General features: G+C 39.1%; 1 protein-coding gene across 1 annotated transcript in view; it reads left to right on the top strand.

Annotated features, from left to right (window-relative positions):
* The window catches only part of HDAC9 (histone deacetylase 9), an 812,002-nt gene that overhangs the window by 361,898 nt on the left and 429,002 nt on the right, over positions 1-21,102 (top strand). The gene's annotated exons all lie outside the window — the stretch shown is intronic.

The following is a 21,102-nucleotide window of genomic DNA, read 5'->3' on the forward strand; positions in this document are numbered from 1 at the left end:
TAGTTCTATTTTTAGTTTCTTAAGGAACCTCCATACTGTTCTCCACAGTGGCCTGTATCAATTTACATTCCCACCAACAGTGCAAGAGGGTTCCCTTTTCTCCACACCCTCTCCAGCATTTATTGTTTCTAGATTTTTTGATGATGGCCATTCTGACTGGTGTGAGATGATATCTCATTGTAGTTTTGATTTGCATTTCTCTAATGATTAGTGATGTTGAGCATTCTTTCATGTGTTTGTTGGCAGTCTGTATATCTTCTTTGGAGAAATGTCTATTTAGGTCTTCTGCCCATTTTTGGATTGGGTTGTTTGTTTTTTTGTTATTAAGCTGCATGAGCTGCTTATAAATTTTGGAGATTAATCCTTTGTCAGTTGCTTCATTTGCAAATATTTTCTCCCATTCTGAGGGTTGTCTTTTGGTCTTGTTTATGGTTTCCTTTGCTGCACAAAAGCTTTTAAGTTTCATTAGGTCCCATTTGTTTATTTTTGTTTTTATTTCCATTTCTCTAGGAGGTGGATCAAAAAGGACCTTGCTGTGATTTATGTCATAGAGTGTCCTGCCTATGTTTTCCTCTAAGAGTTTGATAGTTTCTGGCCTTACATTTAGGTATTTAATCAATTTTGAGCTTATTTTTGTGTATGGTGTTAGGGAGTGATCTAATCTCATACTTTTACATGTAGCTGTCCAGTTTTCCCAGCACCACTTATTGAAGATGCTGTCCTTTCTCCACTGTACATTCCTGCCTCCTTTATCAAAGATAAGGTGACCATATATGCGTGGGTTTATCTCTGGGCTTTCTGTCCTGTTCCATTGATCTATATTTCTGTTTTTGTGCCAGTACCATACTGTCTTGATTACTGTAGCTTTGTAGTATAGTCTGAAGTCAGGGAGCCTGATTCCTCCAGCTCTCTTTTTCGTTCTCAAGATTGCTTTGGCTATTCAGGGTCTTTTGTGTTTCCATACAAATTGTGAAATTTTTTGTTCTAGTTCTGTGAAAAATGCCAGTGGTAGTTTGATAGGGATCGCCTCATCTTTAAATAAGCCAATTAGCACTCTTAAATCCATTTGTAGCCTTAATATCTTTTTTGCCATGTAAAGTGACAGTCACAAGTTCTGGGGAGTGGGACATAGACATCTTTGTCCTGGAAGTATTATTCTGCCTACCACAACTACTTAAGAGTTTTATAGGATGATGTTTGCTAAAGCATACTTTGATTTACTACCTCTTTACCTTTTTTATGAGGGGTGGGCCGCGCTGCACGGCTTGTGGGATCTTAGCTCCCCAACCAGAGATTGAACCCACACCCTTGGCAGTGAATGTGTGGAGTCTTAACCACTGGACCACCAGGGAATTCCCTCTTTACCTTTTTATTTGAAGTTTGTTTGAGGTTTATTTATCCAGACAATCACCCAGAGAAAATTGGCTAAATAGAAGGTATTTAATGGAAGGTCTGTGTAGAGAAGGTCTCTGGGTGACCTTAATAAATCCAAAGGCAAAATATTACCTTTTACATCATTCTCAAATAGATAATAGTGTTTCCTTATAAATATGTATTATAAAGAAAATTTATGATAAAGATAATAAAGCTGTGAATTCCATCACGGCAGAAGTGAATTACCAAGAACATTCCAGAACCATGAAGTTTACAAAGTCAAACTTGCAAAAGAAAATAAATAATAACAAGACCTGCCCAAATGACTTGGAAAGTTTTGAAACAGGAAAAGAAGAGCAGGAAGCAATTTGGCATTTGAGCTGGGTGGAGGACAAACTCCTGTTGATCAGAAGTCAGTGATGTTGAGCCATGGCAACTAGATGTATCTCAGGGGGTTCTAAAGGGCCCAAAAGACTAGTGGTTGCACCTAAAGACTTGAAATTATATTGAAGCTGATAACAGTTCTAAGCAGCAGTAATTAAGCATTAAAATAAATGTACATGACTAGACTGACCAGAAAGCCAGTAAAAACTAAACTGAACAATGTGATTCCCTAAAGAGACTAATGGAACCACTTCTACATATGACCTAATCCAGAAATCTGGCAGTCACACTGAGCTACTGATTCCCCTTCATCTCATCAGATACAAGCTTCCGTCATTGCTTGCTCTTAGACTTCCTCTTTCTCATCATGTCTTCTGTTGTAGTTCAGTACCCATTTAGTCATATCCCCATTCCAAGTATTGACCATTCTCTGATTTCAGCATAGCCTTGTCCAGTCAACCCTCTGTCTTTTTAAAATTTAAATCTAGTCTTCCTATCCTCCTACTTACATGTCAATTAATACCTCTTCTATTATGTACAAGGCTCAAGTCCTTCCATGGCAAGCACAAACTCTCTTCTCTCACCCTCCCTCCCTTACCTTCCCCTCTCCACCACCTCATTCTCCTTTGTCCTAACAGTACCTAACAGTTTACAGTTCCATGAATAAGTATTTCTGTTTCACACTCACACAAGCCATTTATACCTGGTTTTCCACAAGATCCTTGCTAAAATGTATGCTTGAGTAATTCATACTCATCTATCAGTGCTCAGCTGATACATGCTTCCCTTTGTTAAGCTTTACTTGGTGCCTTCCCATCACCCACCAGGCTACCCTAAATACTCACTACATTCTTTATGCCAGTATATATGCCCAAATATACCTGGACAATTCTCTGTGCATATATGTCTATATTAAAATTAAAATTCTCTACTTAGCTGAGAAGTTTCTTAAGGTTAATATCTATAGCTTGTTTTGTATTGTATCCCCAGCATCTTCAGAGAGCTCATATTACGCACTGAATAAACTTCTCTTATAGGAATAAATAAATATATAGAATAAGATAGGAGGTAATATACATCTCTTTAGGTATTTAAAAATATGGGAAGATTCTTCATGAAATAATTTTTAAGAATTTAATTTGCGGGCTTCCCTGGTGGCGCAGTGGTTGAGAGTCCGCCTGCCGATGCAGGGGATGCGGGTTCGTGCCCCAGTCTGGGAGGATCCCACATGCCGCGGAGCGGCTGGGCCCGTGGGCCAGGGCTGCTGGGCCTGCGTGTCCGGAGCCTGTGCTCTGCGACGGGAGGGGCCACAGCGGTTAGAAGCCCGCGTACCGCAAAAAAAAAAAAAGAATTTAATTTGCAGTAATATTTTGTAGTGAAGAGATTGACTGCTTTTGGATGGCTATCACTAGGCAAGTCAGAAGAAAAAGTAAACAAAATAACAGGTTAGAGAATGATATAGTTTTATGGGAATGAACTGAAAATTTTCAGGTAAACATCAGAGACAAAATTAAAAGTCATACAATTGAAGAAAGTAAGTTGTATGGCATTTAAAATTAGACAGTGATTTACTCTATTTACTATTTGTCATTTTAATCAATACTCCTGAACTCTTTAAGGTCAGGAGAATGGATGATATTGTCCATATTTGCAGGCATAAATACTGAGGCACAGCGACATTAAATAATGCTTTACCCAAGTCACACAGTTAGTGGCACAGTCAAGACTGAAAAACAACTTCAGACTCTTATGAATATAACCAGGTAAGTTCATGCTGAGAGCACAAATGCGTAATAAACCTTAGGTTTATGGTATACTCAGGGAGTTATTAGGAGATAGGTGTTAGTTTTCTGGACCATACCATCCCAACTATAAGGTTGTTTTCTGGGAAAAATTGTGTGCTGTTCCAGCATGTACCCCTGTAAAATAACAGGGCTGCTCCAGTGCAGATCTTGCCTGCTAAGATGGTCCTTGCCCTGCCACGAAAGCAGTTCACACCTATGTTTATACATGTAGCTCTTATGAAGTATGTGGGTAGAAAGTATGTTACAAGTTTTACATCCACAAGTAAAACTACTTTTCATGACATTTCTATTCAAAAGAGTATATAAAAGATACATCTAGTAGAGGAGGTGAATAAAACTATAGAGTGCACAGTGTAATTTTTGTGTGTGTGTACTTAGTCCGGATTAGTTCATTACTTAAAGAAGATTAATAATGTAATTAATTTTCAATTCTATTTTTCAGTATGAAATTTTAGAACTCAAGAGGGCTTTTAGAAAAAAAGATATGAATATATCTATAAATACAGACTCCCCCCAGAGTACTACATTATTTAAGCTGTGAAATACTTGTTCAGATACTTGACTTTATTATAAACCCTCAGGCTCTAGGTTAAAAAACATTATTTTAGAAACTGTATTGAAGAAGATTGAAACGTGCTCCTAATCAAGTTTGTTTTATTGAAGTCATAATTCAAAATTTTGCTATATTTTCAAAATACAGATTTTCAAAATTTATTTTTGCTTAGGTAAGTAAAATATTTTATATTTGAAAAAATTAAAGTGTATAAAGGAATTAACTTTGAAGGTATTCTAGACTGTATAGGATATGGATTTCCTTGACTCCAAAACCTGGTATTTTTGATGCTTGCCAGAAAAATGAAATTCCTTCTGCATTCCACACCTGATCTATAAGACCTCTTGCCATAAAGTTCAGCATCAAGAAATTCTTAGAAATTAAAGAAGTTGAAGTTCAGCTAGTTCTCTTCTCAGCAACATTTGAAACCTGGTCTTTTACTGTAAGTTTCATTTCATGTTGGCTATATGCGAGCATTCATTTTTTTCATTCAACAGCTGTTTACTGAGACCCACCATGAGTCTATGTAGTTGTTCAGTCCCGAGAGTAGACACAGGAGTAATTATTGCATTTACTATTCCGAGTGCTATGTGTGGTAATTTCAGTGAAACAGTGACGGTTAGAGCCATATTGCAGTGGTTTGAGGTTAGGAAGCAGTGGTGGCAAGTGTAAAGCTACTTAAAAAAAAAAAAACTTGACTGTGAATTAAAGTATAAATGCAGACAGTAGCTAATAATATCAGTATCTCAGGAGGGCTTATTTTTATTTGAATGGGAAAAATCTGAGCATGTCTACATGCTGAGAAGAAAGCCAGCGGAGAGAGGGAGTTAGAAGTTACAGATTGAGTAGCCTCTGTTAGTATTACATAACTTAGCTAAATTTTTCTTGGCATTTAATTTTCTTAAGTTTATTTTTAATTTATTTTTGGCTGCATTGGGTCTTCGTTGCTGTGCGTGGGCTTTCTCTAGTTGTGGCGAGCGGGGGCTAATCTTCGTTGCAGTGTGTGGGCTTCTCATTGCAGTGGCTTCTCTTGTTGTGGAGCACGGGCTCTAGGCACAAGGGCTTTAGTAGTTGTGGCATGTGGGCTTCAGTAGTTGTGGCTCATGGGCTCTAGAGCGCAGGCTCAGTAGTTGTGGCGCACGGGCTTAGTTGCTGTGTGGCACATGGGATATTCCCAGACCAGGGCTTGACTCTGTGTCCCCTGCATTGGCAGGTGGATTCTCAACCACTGCACCACCAGGCAAGCCCTGACATTTATTTTTGAAGCTTTGCCTTCCACGTAGTATCCTTTCCCCACCCTGCTAGAATATTTAATACCCATCCCTTAACTTTGCCAGCATCTTCCCCTGGACAGGGTTGTTTCCTCTGCCTAGAACTGCACTTCCCTCCCACCTCTGCCTGTCAGGATCTCTCTGTCCCCAGGATTTCCCCTCAAGGCAAATGAATCTCTGCCTCCCAGCCCCAAAGCTCTGCTTACACCTATCACATGGCATTGATGACAGTGTGTCATTTGGTCTTGCTAGACCAGGAATGCCTAGGAGAAAAAGGCTCTCTGGTCTATCTCTGAGACAGTTGCCTCAGCACTTAACACACCCCTTTTCCCATTCATTGATTCATTCATTCAATAAATAACTAATGGGTTTAATCTATGTGGTAGGTACTGTATACGTGCCGAATAAACAGTGGAAACATAACTAGACATGTTCCCACTCCTCATGGAACTTGCAACTTTGGTTCTCAGTATTATTTAATAGCTCTTCAACTTAAACAATGGAACCAACTGAATAGAAAGTTTCATTTAAAGTGATGAAATATATCTCATTATTATTATTTGCTTATTATCACTTATTATTATTTTTTTCTGTCCAGAATCACATTGTTTGATTAAAGTATCTTATCTGTTAAAAATGGCAATTTTTACTTTAAATGTCATAAAAAAATTTTAAATAATTATTTCTTCTTCTGTGCTAGTATTAAAAACAAAACCAAAAACCCAGCATTGAGTAGCAATTTGTGTATTCATTCACTCAGTAGATGTTTTTCTGAGTGCTAAGCCAGCAGAGTACCAGGCACTGTGGAGAAACACTGAGGAAAAGGAAGCAGGATTCAGCATAGAGTCCTGCTGTTGGGCTGAGGAAACTCAGTGCCCTGTCATAGGTTTTTGAGCTTTAGAGGTGCCTGCTCTGGCTCACGAGATGAAGCATCCACAGATGCTAAGGGCGAATGCCAACCCAGAGCTAGCAACCCTTCCATTCTAAACCAAGCTTCTGTTAACCAGGACCTCCATTTTGTTTTCCCATACTCCTCTGAGCTACTTCCCAGGACTCCGTAATACTCTCTGCCCTTTATACCCACTGATTTTATTTTCACAAGAAAGTTGTTGTCATTGTTGTTATCATATGAATTAAATTTCTGTTTACATTGATGGAAGGAAATACAAATGGACATGTAGATTCCCAGTGATGTGTGCTACTGTGCTTTGAAAGCAAAGCATTGTAGATCACCTAAATGCCCAAATGTTTTCAAATGCTTAAATAAAATATTACATATTCACATGTAAATGTAGCTGAATAATATATGGTATATCCACATAATGCATTTTTAAAAGAATATATAATTGCTTGGGAAAAGATTCATGATAGATTTTTAAATGAAAAATAGAATAACTGTAATCATTTCAAGGCATAGATAATTACTGGGATAATTACATAGTACCTTATTAAGTGAACAAACAGGATATTATTATAAATGTAATATGATTCTCATTTTCAAATACTTTTATAGATACAACACAAAGGATACATGAGTAGGGTACATACGCAGTTTGTCCTGTTTCCAAAAATTTCAAACATGCAGGATTCACATAATCAGAAGAAAGCAATAAATGTAATTACAAAACACTTCTCAGAAGATCACACTATAAATTATGTAACGTTTACCAATGTGCTTTTTGAAGAAGAAGAATTCCCTTTGAACAAATAGACATAATTAGCGTGTTCTAAATAAGAAGATGGATGGTTGTCTACATTAATATTTCTGAAACTAAAAAAAGAGTATTATAATTCATACAGGAAATTGCATTTATATATTACCATAAATGTGGCTAGCTATTAGAAGCTAAAATTTCCCAATAAATGGTTTCTAAAAACTGTTTTACATGAATTACATATCATTAAATGATTGTAATTAGAAAGAGGTAGACTAGAAATTTTGCTTCTCAATATCAAAATGTATAAAATCTGACTCATAACATTGAAGATTCATATTATCCAAGCCCCCAAAAAAGCATAAGTTGTATTAGATTTACTATATTTTTCTGAATGCTAATTTGAAAATAAATGGCCTTTGTCTAGTTATGAGATTTTTAAATTACAGTAAGCTACATCTTTATTTTTATTATTTTTTAACATCTTTATTGGAGTATAACTGCTTTACAATGGTGTGTTAGTTTCTGCTTTATAACTAAGTTAATCAGCTATACATATACATATATCCCCATTTCGCCTCCCTCTTGCCTCTCCCTCCCACCCTCCCTATCCCACCCCTCTAGGTGGTCACAAAACACCGAGCTGACCTCCCTGTGCCATGCGGCTGCTTCCCACTAGCTTTCTCTTCTACGTTTGGTAATATATAGAAGTCCATGCACTCTCACTTTGTCCCAGCTTACCCTTCTCCCTCCCTATGTCCTCAAGTCCATTCTCTATGTCTGCGTCTTTATTCCTGTCCTGCCCCTAGGTTCTTCAGAACTTTTTTTTTAGATTCCATATATATGTGTTAGCATATGGTATTTATTTTTCTCTTTCTGACTTACTTCACTCTGTATGACAGACTCTAGGTCCATCCACCTTACTACAGATTACTCAATTTCGTTTCTTTTTATGGCTGAGTAATATTCCATTGTATATATGTGCCACATCTTTTTTATCTATTCATCTGTCAGTGGACACTTAGGTTGCTTCCATGTCCTGGCTATTGTAAATAGAGCTGCAGTGAACATTGTGGTACATGACTCTTTTTGAATTATGGTTTTCTCAGGGTATATGCCCAGTAGTGGGATTGCTGGGTCATATGGTAGTTCTATTTTTAGTTTCTTAAGGAACCTCCATACTGTTCTCCTTAGTGGCTGTATCAATTTACATTCCCACCAACAGTGCAAGAGGGTTCCCTTTTCTCCACACCCTCTCCAGCATTTATTTTTTGTAGATTTTTTGATGATGGCCATTCTGACTGGTGTGAGGTGATACCTCATTGTAGTTTTGATTTGCATTTCTCTAATGATCAGTTATGTTGAGCTTCCTTTCATGTGTTTGTTGGCAGTCTGTATATCTTCTTTGGAGAAATGTCTCTTTAGGTTTTCTGCCCATTTTTGGATTGGGTTGTTTTTCTGATATTGAGCTGCATGAGCTGCTTGTAAATTTTAGAGATTAATCGTTTGTCAGTTGCTTCATTTCCAAATCTTTTCTCCCATTCTGAGGGTGGTCTTTCTTTTTCTCTTGTTTATGGTTTCCTTTGTTCTGCAGAAGCTTTGAAGTTTCATTAGGTCCCATTTGTTTATTTTTGTTTTTATTTCCATTTCTCGAGGAGGTGGGTTAAAAAGGATCTTGCTGTGATTTATGTCATAGAGTGTTCTGTCTATGTATTCCTCTAAGAGTTTTACAGTGTCTGGCCTTACATTTAGGTCTTTAATCCATTTTGAGTTTATTTTTGTGTGTGGTGTTAGGGAGTGTTCTAATTTCATTCTTTTACATGTAGTTGTCCAGTTTTCCTAGCACCACTTTTTGAAGAGGCTGTCTTTTCTCCACTGTATATTCTTGCCTCCTTTATCAAAGATAAGGTGACCATATGTGCGTGGGTTTATCTCTGGGCTTTCTATTCCGTTACATTGATCTATATTTCTATTTTTGTGCCAGTACCATACTGTCTTGATTTCTGTATCTTTGTAGTATAGTCTGAAGTCAGGGAGCCTGATTCCTGCAGTTCCGTTTTTCTTTCTCAAGATTGCTTTGGCTATTTGGGGTCTTTTGTGTTTCCATACAAATGGTGAAATTTTTGTACTAGTTCTGTGAAAAATGCCATTGGTTGTTTGATAGGGATTGCATTGAATCTGTAGATTGCTTCGGGTAGTATAGTCATTTTCACAATGTTGATTCTTCCAATCCAAGAACATGGTATATCTCTCCATCTGTTTGTATCATCTTTAATTTCTTTCATCAGTGTCTTATAGCTTTCTGCATACAGATCTTTTGTCTCCTTAGGTAGGTTTATTCCTAGGTATCTTATTCTTTTTGTTGCAGTGGGAAATGTGAGTGTTTCCTTAATTTCTCTTTCAGATTTTTCATCATTAGTGTATCGGAATGCAAGAGTTTTCTGTGCATTAATTTTGTATCCTGCTACTTTACCAAATTCATTGATTACCAAATTTATTGGTAGCATCTTTAGGATTCTCTGTGTGTAGTATCATGTCATCTGCAAACCGTGACAGCTTTACTTCTTCTTTTCTGATTTGAGTTCCTTTTATTTCTTTTTCTTCTCTGATTGCTGTGGCTAAAATGTCCACAACTATGTTGAATAACAGTGGTGAGAGTGGGCAACCTTGTCTTATTCCTGATCTTAGTGGAAATGGTTTCAGTTTTTCACCATTGAGAACGATGCTGGCTGTGTGTTTGTCATATATGGCCTTTATTATGTTGAGGTAAGTTCTCTCTATGCCTACTTTCTGGAGAGTTTTTATCATAAATGGGTGTTGAATTTTGTCGAAAGCTTTCTCTGCATCTATTGAGTTGATCATATGGTTTTTATCCTTCAGTTTGTTAATATGGTGTATCACATTGATTCATTTGCATATATTGAAGAAGCCTTGCATTCCTGGGGTAAATCCCACTTGATCATGGTGTATGATCCTTTTAATGTGCTGTTGGATTGTGTTTGCTAGTATTTTGTTGAGAATTTTTGCATCTATATTCATCAGTGATATTGGCCTGTAGTTTTCTTTCTTTGTGACATCTTTGTCTGGCTTTGGTATCAGGGTGATGGTGGCCTCATAGAATGAGTTTGGGAGTGTTCTTCCCTCTGCTGTATTTTGGAAGAGTTTGTGAAGGATAGTTGTTAGCTCTTCTCTAAGTGTTTGATAGAATTTGGCTGTGAAGCCATCTGGTCCTGGGCTTTTGTTTGTTGGAAGATTTTTAATCACAGTCTCAATTTCAGTGCTTGTGACTGGTCTGTTTATATTTTCTATTTCTTCCTGGTTGAGTCTTCGAATGTTGTGCTTTTCTAAGAATTTGTCCATTTTATTGGCAAAAAGTTGCTTGTAGTATTCTCTCATGGTCCTTTGTATTTCTGCGGTGTCAGTTGTTACTTCTCCTTTTTCATTTCTAATTCTATTGATTTGAGTCTTCTCCCTTATTTTCTTCATGGGTCTGGCTAATGGTTTATCAATTTGTTTGTCTTCTCAAAGAACCAGCTTTTAGTTTTATTGATCTTTGCTATTATTTCCTTCATTTCTTTTTCATTTATTTCTGATCTGATCTTTATGATTTCTTTCCTTCTGCTAACTTAGGGTTTTTTTGTTCTTCTTTCTCTAATTGCTTTAGGTGTAAGGTTAGGTTGTTGATTTGAGATGTTTCTTGTTTCCTGAGGTAGGATTGTATTACTCTAAACTTCCCTCTTAGAACTGCTTTTGCTGCATCCCATAGGTTTTGGGTCGTCGTGTTTTCATTATCATTTGTTTCTAGGTATTTTTTGATTTCTGAAGTGATCTCTTGGTTGTTCAGTAGTGTATTGTTTAGCTTCCATGTGTTTGTATTTTTTACAGATTTTTTTTCCTGTAATTGATGTCTAGTCTCATAGCATTGTGGTCAGAAAAGATACTTGATACAATTTCAATTTTCTTAAATTTACCAAGGCTTGATTTGTGACCCAAGATATGATCTATCCTGGAGAATGTTCCATGAGCACTTGAGAAGAAAGTGTATTCTGTTGTTTTTGGATGCGAGGTCCTATATATATCACTTAAGTCCATCTTGTTTAATGTATCATTTAAAGCTTGTGTTTCCTTATTTATTTTCATTTTGGATGACCTGTCCATTGGTGAAAGTGGGGTAAGTCCCCTACTATGATTGTGTTACTGTCGATTGCCCATTTTATGTCTGTTAGCATCTGCCTTACATATTGAGGTGCTCCTATGTTGGCTTCATAAATATTTACAATTGTTATATCTTCTACTTGGATTGATCCCTTGATCATTATGTAGTGTCCTTCTTTGTCTGTTGTAATAGTCTTTATTTTAAAGTCTATTTGTCTGATATGAGAATTGCTACTCCAGCTTTCTTTTGATTTCCACTTGCATGGAATATCTTTTTCCACCCTTCACACATCCCTTCAGTCTGGATGTGTCCCTAGGTCTGAAGTGGGTCTCTTGTAGACAGCATATATATAGGTCTTGTTTCTGTATCTATTTAGCCGTTCTGTGTCTTTTGGTTGGAGCATTTAATCCATTTATATTTAAGGTAATTATTGATATGTATGCTCCCATTACCATTTTCTTAATTGTTTTGGGTTTGTTATTGTGGATCTTTTCCTTCTCTTGTGTTTCCTCCCTAGAGAAGTTCCTTTAGGATTTGTAAAGCTGGTTTGGTGGTGCTGAATTCTCTTAGCTTTTGCTTGTCTGTAAAGGTTTTAATAACTCGGTTGAATTCGAATGAGATCCTTGCTGGGTAGAGTAATCTTGGTTGTATGTTTTTCTCCTTCATCACTTTAAATATGTCTTGCCACTCCCTTCTGGCTTGCAGAGTTTCTGCTGAAAGATCAGCTGTTAACTTTATGGGGATTCCCTTGTATGTTATTTGTTGTTTTTCCCTTGCTGCTTTTAATATTTTTTCTTTGTATTTAATTTTTGTTAGTTTGATTAATATGTGTCTTGGGGTGTTTCTCATTGGATTTATCCTGTATGGGACTCTCTGCACTTCCTGGACTTAATTGACTATTTCCTTTCCCGTATTAGGGAAGTTTTCAACTATAATGTCTTCAAATATCTTCTCAGTCCCTTTCCTTTTCTCTTCTTCTTCTGGGACCCCTATAATTCAAATGTTCGTGTGTTTAATGTTGTCCCAGAGGTCTCTGAGACTGTCCTCAATTCTTTTCATTCTTTTTTCTTTATTCTGCACTGCAGTAGTTATTTCCACTATTTTATCTTCCAGGTCATTTGTCCATTCTTCCGCCTCAGTTATTCTGCTATTGATTCCTTCTAGAGATTTTTTCATTTCATTTATTGTGTTGTTCATCATTTGTTTTCTCTTTAGTTTTTCTAGGTCCTTGTTAAATGTTTCTTGTATTTTCTCCATTCTATCTCCAAGATTTTGGATCATCTTTACTATCATTACTCTGAATTATTTTTCAGGTAGACTGCCTATTTCCTCTTCATTTGTTTGGTCTGGTGGGTTTTTACCTTGCACCTTCATCTGCTGTGTGTTTCTCTGTCTTCTCATTTTGCTTAACTTACTCTGTTTGGGGTCTCCTTTTCGCGGGCTGCAGGTTTGTAGTCCCTGTTGTTTTTGGTGTCTGCCCCCAGTGGCTAAGGTTGGTTCAGTGGGTTGTGTAGGCTTCCTGGTGGAGGGGACTAGTGCCTGTGTTCTGGTGGATGAGGCTGGATCTTGTCTTTCTGGTGGGCAGGTTCCTGTCCGGTGGTGTGTTTTGGGGTTGTGTGACCTTACTATGATTTTAATCCTCTCTGCTAAAAGGTGGGGTTGTGTTCCTGTCTTGCTAGTTATTTGGCACAGGGTGTCCAGCACTGGAGCTTGCTGGTTGTTGAGTGTAGCTGAGTCTTACCTTTGAGATGGAGATCTCTGGGAGAGCTTTCTCCGTTTGATGTTACATGGAGCCGAGAGGTCTCTGGTGGACCAATGTACTGAACTCTGCTCTCCCACATCAGAGGCATAGGCCTGACACCCGGCCAGAGCACCAAGACCCTGTCAGCCACACGACCCAGAAGAAAAGAGAGAAAGAAAGAAAGAAAGAAATTTAAAAAAAATAAAATAAAGTTATTAAAATAAAATTATTAAAAATAAAAATAATTTAAAAGTAATTAAAAAAAGAAGAGATCAACCAAACCAAAAACCAAATCCACCAATGATAACAAGTGCTAAAAACTATAGTCAAAACAAAACAAAACAAAACAAAAACGGACAGACAGAATCCTAGGACAAATGGCAAAAGCAAAGCTATACAGACAAAATCACACACAGAAGCATACACATATACACTCACAGAAAGAGAAAAAGGAAAACAAAAAAATATATATCTTTGCTTCCAAAGTCCTCCTCCTCAATTTGGGATGATTCGTTGTCTATTCAGGTATTCCACAGATGCAGGTACATCAAGTTGATGGTGGAGATTTAATCCACTGCTCCTGAGGCTGCTGGGATTTCCCTTTCTCTTCTTCGTTCGCACAGCTCCCAGGGCTCAGCTTTGGATTTGGACCCGCCTCTGCGTGTAGGTCGCCTGAGGGCGTCTGTTCTTCGCTCAGACAGGACGGGGTTAAAGGAGCAGCTGATTCGGGGGCTCTGGTCACTCAGTCCGGGGGGAGGGAGGGGTACGGATGTGGGGTGGGCCTGCGGCAGACGTTGCACCAGCCTGAGGCGCTCCATGCGTTCTCCCGGGGAAGTTGTCCCTGGATCACGGGACCCTGGCAGTGGCGGGCTGCACAGGCTCCCAGGAGAGGTGGTGGGGATAGTGACCTGTGCTTGCACACAGGCTTCTTGGTGTCCGCAGCAGCAGCTTCAGCGTCTCATGCCCGTCTCTGGGGTGCGCGCTGATAGCCGCGGCTCGTGCCCGTCTCTGGAGCTCGTTTAGGTGGTGCTCTGAGTCCCCTCTCCTTGCACACTCCGAAACAATGGTATCTTGCCTCTTAGGCAGGTCTAGACTTTTTCCCGGATTCCCTCCCGCTAGCTGTGGCGCACTAGCCCCTTCAGGCTGTGTTCACGCAGCCAAACCCAGTCCTCTCCCTGGGATCCGCCCTCCGAAGCCCGAGCCTCAGCTCCCAATCCCCGCCCGCCCCGGCAGGTGAGCAGACAAGCCTCTCGGGCTGGTGAGTGCTGGTCGGCACCGATCCTCTGTGCGGAAATCTCTCCGCTTTGCCCTCCGCACCCCTGTTGCTGTGCCCTCCTCCGCGGCTCCGAAGCTTCCCCCCTTCCGCCACCCACAGTCTCCGCCCGCAAAGGGGCTTCCTAGTGTGTGGAACCCTTTCCTCCTTCACAGCTCCCTCCCAGAGGTGCAGGTCCCATCCCTATTCTTTTGTGTCTGTTTTTTCTTTTGCCCTACCCAGGTACGTGGGGAGTTTCTTGCCTTTTGGGAAGTCTGAGGTCTTCTGCCAGTATTCAATAGGTGTTCTATATGAGTTGTTCCACGTGTGTATGTATTTCTGATGCATTTGTGGGGAGGAAGGTGATCTCCACGTCTTACTCCTCCGCCATCTTGAAGGTCTCCCTCACTATATCTTTAGATCAACTAGATAAGAAAATTTACTTGTGTTCCCAAAGTGTCTTTTCATAATTGTAATGATCATTTGATTGAACAGTTTCACACATGACAGGGAATACTACAGTGTTAGTGTAAAAGTGATTTGGGCAGGAACTACTCCAGGAAACCTAATATTCAGAAAGGACATTCAAAATAGAGTGAATGGGTCATAGGTTATACCTGCTTGGTTCTAAGTGACAGAGTGTCAGAATATGGCAGCTCCAAGGTAGCCCTGTGGGTTGGAAATAGCAGGAGAAATCCAGGAGAGAGGTAGGCTAGGTTGATAAGCTGATATCTAGTCCAGTAGAAAAGAATAGACAATGCCAGAGAAGGGATCTGACACTGGCTATGGAAGCTTGACCTTCACCGATGATTGTAGTGCTAAACATGGAGGTGGAATTGTTGAGTATCTTAAATATTCATTAATATTAAAATACATTTCTTAATCTAGTACTTAATCTTGATAGATCATTAATGATCTTAATTAATAATATCATTAATCATTACTCAATGGAAACATCTTTCTTTTCTCCTTATGATCATATCCAATGAGAATGAAGAACTTCTTTATACCATGATACGTAGTTATTGAATTTTTGTCTAAATTACTGATGTAAAGAACATTCATAAGTTAAGATTAAAAATGAACAGAAACAGGGGCTTCCCTGGTGGCGCAGTGGTTGAGGGCCCGCCTGCCGATGCAGGGGACACGGGTTCGTGCCCTGGTCCGGGAGGATACCGCGTGCCGCGGAGCGGCTGGGCCCGTGAGCCATGGCCGCTGGGCCTGCGCATCCGGAGCCTGTGCTCCGCAATGGGAGAGGCTGCAGCAGTGAGAGGCCCGCGTACCGCAAAAAAAAAAAAAAAAAAAAAAAAAGAACAGAAACAAAATGCACAAAGTAGGTAATCATTCATAGTAAAAGGTGATATATTTAAGACGTAGAGTAAATAGAGTAGAAATTATAAACAGGCAAGTAAAAAAAAGTGTGGAAAGGGCTTCCCTGGTGGCGCAGTGGTTCAGAGTCCGCCTGCCGATGCAAGGGACACGGGTTCGTGCCCCGGTCCGGGAAGATCCCACATGCCGCGGAGCGGCTGGGCCCATGAGCCATGGCCGCTGAGCCTGCGCATCCGGAGCCTGTGCTCCGCAATGGGAGAGGCCACAACAGTGAGAGGCCCGTGTACCACAAAAAAAAAAAAAAAAGTGTGGAAAGTATGGAAAGTCAGTTATTAACCATAAAGTATTTTAAATACACTAAGTGAAAGATCAGAAAAGGACCATCATTATTTTTGTTGTTGTTATAGATACTATTGCCCTAAGCAAAAGTAAACCACTTTTAGTCTTCTATCCCTCTGCCTACGTTTTAATTTTATTCATTTTGTTTTATTTTAATATGTTTCATAGTCTTATATGTGGACACAATTAAACATTCATTTATTCAACATCTCTCTATTGAACAACTTTTTTGTGATGGCCAGTTGAGCTAGGAACTTCATTCCACCCCTTTAATCTACCACCGTGATGTATCCATATATATCATCTACCGTAGATGACAGAATGATTCATGGAGATCAGAAAACTCACCCAGATTTGCTGGGTGTTAGTACATGAAAAACTTAGCATTGAAAGCTGAGTCTAGTCTGTTTGTGTCAGAGACCCATTTGCTCCTGCAAAAGATAGTTTTCATGTTCGTATGTGTGTACATGTGCAAAAATGACACCTCCACACTCAAATACATGCTCAACACACCAATCTCTTAGTGAAATGACAAGTCTGGGCCTTGTCACTTACTGTGCCTTAGAATCCTAATTTTTTAACTTGTGCTTCTCCTACCTAACTTTTCTATTTCTTTCCCATTGTTTATTTTCATACCCACTGACACCTAAGTTCACTCTGCACCATGGAGATCAGTATGAGAAGAAAGATTCAAATATATTTAACTCATAAGGCATTCTTCACATGTTTTCTCTTTCCTTCTTTCACTTTTTTTTTAAGTGAAAAGAGAAAAAGGTTTTGGTTCTCTCTTTACCATTGTTTTCATTTAAATAATTATAATCAATTTTTCATGCAGTGTTTTCATCTCAGCCAACAAATGCATTCAGATGGGAATACATGCACTAAAAGCTTGCCTTCTGTTTTTGTGATTAATTGAGATGTAGAGAGTGATGGGTGTGGGTTAAAAATAGAAATGCAATTAGTGCAGCTAGGCATGACATACATTCAAATGCAAGCAGAATGTCTCCCCAGTTAGTGATCTCTTTCTGGGCTCTTGAGGATTTTCCTCCCATTAGTAAGTCACTGGAATGGAAATCTTCAGCCTTCGGGGAGACCAGAGCATTAAACATGGAATTAACTCTTAACTGCAAACTGAGTCAGCTCAATACGTCATTAATTCTACTGCTTGGGTATATATCATGCTGAGCTTTGGTGTGTGGGCTTCTGAAATGTTAGGAGTGAGTTTGTAAAGCATTGCAAGGACTAAATGATGGTTATCTATCATTCCAACCTTTGCCTTCACCACTTAGATATTAATATCTCTGGTGACTCAAAATCAAAATTGAAATGCAGGCAAAAGCTTTTGCTAAAACCAATGGATTTGGACCTTTACTTAGAAAAGTTGTATATTGTACATTTTGAGAAAATAAATTTATGTTGCACTTTATAGAATATGTGATTCTTAGTTTTTACAAAGGTGTGTCCTCAGCTGATAAAGATATCACAGTGCCTCAAATATTATCCTACTCCAAATTGAGAATCTTTCTGCATATCTTCATAACCAGTAGAAGTTGACTAGCTTTGCTTTGAATGTTTTAAAATAAATTTCTAAGTATAAAGTGTATTGAAATATTTAATATTTTAAGCCACCTATAGCACTCCCTGATTTCTGATAATATTTCTTGTCTTCCCATACTCTTTTACATCCTCTTTGAGAATCTCCAACAGATATTATTATCTCCTTTGATCATCCCAGTGTAGTATAGTTATTAACAACTTGCATTTACTGATTGCTTACCCCAAGGTTTTTCACACTTGATGATACTGATGTTTGGGTCCAGATAATTCTTTGCTGTGGGGGCCTATCCTGTGCACTGTAGGATGTTTAGCAGCATCCCTGGCCTCTGCCCACTACATTCCAGCAGCAACTCCCCATACTGACAATCAGAATCTCTCCAGACATAGCCAAATGTCCCTTGGTGTCAAAATCTTTGCTGGTTGAGAACCACTGGTTTATCTTCTACTGGACATTATTTTGTTTGAGTCTACAATAACCTTGTAAAATATGAAGGACTGTGTTGATCAGAGTCTTGGCAGGAAACAGAACCTACACAATATGGGTCGTAGATTTTTATGAAGGGACTGCTTAGGGGTGTTGAGGCACCCAGAAAATAGCAACAGTGAGAAGCCAGGGCTAAAGAAGCAAGGAGAGGAAATAATGTTGCTGGAGTGCTGGGAAAGCTGAAGCTGTGGAGCAGAGCCCTCAAGAGGGAGATGAAATCAGGAAGAGACAAAGCTACACCTGGTGATGCAGCACGGTAGCAGAGAGAGCATAGGATACCTGGTCTCTAACTCCTTAATTCTTTGATCACTAGCCAGTCCTACCAATAGGTTGAGTCCAGATGAAATCCAACCAGCAAAGGACTGGAGTGATGCAGTCCCAGGATTCGGTCCCATGAACTCAGAGAAAGAAGGAAAATGGAATCTGTTGGAGCATATGGAGGAAAAAACAAAACAAAAACAAACCTATCTCCGTTTTAACACGAGAAACTGAGATTTAGAGATATAAAGTAATTCATCCAAAGCCAAATACCTAATGCATGAAGCAGGCATTTAAAGCACATCTATTTCACTCCATGCACTACAAAGGTGTCTTCATTGCTTATTTGCATGAATGAGCGGACTGATAGTAGCTGAAAGATGCAAAACCAGGACCCAGTTCTCATTCCTATTCTAATGTTCACTTTTTTGTTGTTGTCATTGAAAGATATTTAAGAGCTGTATATCCAGCCCATTCTCATAGACATGTAGGAACAAAAGTTATCTGCCCGCCTGTAAAGTCTTTTCTGAAAAGCTTATGGAATTCTAGGTTTCATGTAGAATGTTTAAATGGCATATGCTGATTTTCCAAGCTGTTGGCACATTTTCATCTTGATTGCAGAAACTCGGGCCCAGCTGGTGCAATGTGTTAGGAACAGGAGGACTGGACTGGGAATCTGGGGATCCGGGGCCCGGTCCTGGCTCTGCCATCCCTAGTGTAACACCCCCGCCACCAGCAGTAGCAGCAATAATAAAAATTCCGTAAACCTTTTCTTCCCTTTTGCGTTCACCCAGATCTTCGCAGTTATTCTCAGGTATCTAATCCAGTGGCCACAGTTCTGTGAAGTAAGGAAGGTATTAGAGTTTCATGTTTCACAAACGAGGAGTCAGGCTCAGATAGTACTAAAGTCCCGCTGAAAATCGCGTAGCTGGGAAGTGTGGTCTCAACTCCACATATTCCCGCTGAAAACACAGTGACTTTTCTCCTCCATCTTTGAAGTGATGAATCAGTTGGTGTATTTCCTCTGGAGAGCCAGTCTGTAGTGTTGAATCTGTTAGGCTTCATCATAAAGTCATGTCTAGATTAAAGTCTGAGACTCTGTGATTTTTGTCCTAGGGTTATAAGCAAGGTGACAGCAGATACCAATCTAGTTAGCACATAGGGATTCCTCATTTTTTCCTTTCTGGGTATTAGATGGAATATATTTATTAACCTACAGCTTTTCAGAGACAAAATTGGTGTTTTAAAGGCATTTTAAAATAGGGCTTCCCTGGTGGCGCAGTGGTTGAGAGTCCGCCTGCCGATGCAGGGGACACGGGTTCGTGCCCTGGTCTGTGAAGATCCCACATGCCGCGGAGCGGCTGGGCCTGTGAGCCATGACCGCTGAGCCTGCGCGTCCGGAGTCTGTGCTCTGCAACGGGAGAGGCCACAACAGTGAGAGACTCGCGTACCGCCAAACAAACAAATACATACATACATACATACATACATACATACATACCAGGGGGCGGGGGTGGGGTGGAATCTAAGTAAGTTAATACAGTTCCATTTTTTCCCCTTATTCATGAGTAAGTTGTATGCTAGTAATTCAGACTCAGCCTTCTCTACTAAGATAAAGTGAGTTGAAGGAAGCTCTGGACTCCTGGAAGGTCTGGCAAGAACCTTAATCCTTCCCCCAGACTGTTTCCCTTCTTTGCCTCAAGGTGGGAGGCCCAGGAAGTAAGACATTTCAGGTCTCTAGGCAGTACTCAGTACTCAGTCCTGATCTCTGCCCACCTCTCCTGCCCATTTTCTACTTCTACAATATTTTCAGCACCACCCCTTTATTTTTACACTTTCAGTATTTTCAGGCATAAAATCAAGTGTAAAACACAAAAAAATTAACTTTTTTATTTTACCTAGCTAGTTCCAAGAAAATCTAGGGTTCTCAGTCCAAGGCAGAGCTAAAGAAAAGGGAAAAAGAGAAGAACAAAGAGGAAAGTAAAGTATAGGATTTTGAAGTCAAAACCAAAAAATAAATGAGTAATAAAAGATTGTAAGTTCTACTTTTGATACTCTCTGTAGTTTGGCAGAATTATAAAATTCCTTCAAAGAAATCATTTTATCTGATCAAGAATTATAGCTACATTATAACATTGTATCTGATGTAGATGATTAGTAATGCTTTGGAAAAGCAGTTGTATAATTGTTATACTGTTCATACATAAAGAAAGGTGGAAGAGCAGTATTTTCAGTATTTAGAAGATTAGAGTTGAGCTAGGTTACCTGGGTACAGATCCTGGCATCATCCCTTTTTACCTTTGTGACCTTGGTAAGTTACTTTCCCTGTCTGGGTTTTGGTTTCTTCATTGATATATTCAAGGTGTAAGTAGAATCTATCCCATATGGATTTTTATGTTTGAAGAGGTTAATATTGACAAAGCTTTTAGGACAGTAGTGGAACATAATAATCACTCTGTGAACGTTAGTTGTCATCAGAAACATTGTTTCCCTAATCATCATCATCATTATCATCTCCACCAGCACCATCATAATCACCGATTTCTACTACAGACTCAGTCCAATGTTTCCTTTCTTCTAAAGTATAATCACTTAAAAACCTAATAAATAATGACTAATTATAGAGCATCGCTATTTAGGATAGTTCAACCAAAGAGATAGTAACGTATGTATGAATAATGTGCATTTGTATTTTGGAACATATAACCTAACTCAGAACTTTAGTAATAAGACTTGGCTACCCTTCCTTTCTAATTGATTGTGTACTCACTGTATACAAAGGTTTATTCATAGTGATTCTACTTGGTTTTGTGTTATTATACCGAGTATATTTTCCCAGGATTTCAGGTTCGAAACTACTGACAATGAAATATTTCAGGAGTCAGAATCAGACATAAATTATATGCTGCAGAGGTGTCTTCTTATTACCAGAAGTCAGCCTAGA

Source organism: Globicephala melas, chromosome 9 (genome assembly GCF_963455315.2).
Source record: "Globicephala melas chromosome 9, mGloMel1.2, whole genome shotgun sequence".
Lineage (NCBI taxonomy): Eukaryota > Metazoa > Chordata > Mammalia > Artiodactyla > Delphinidae > Globicephala > Globicephala melas.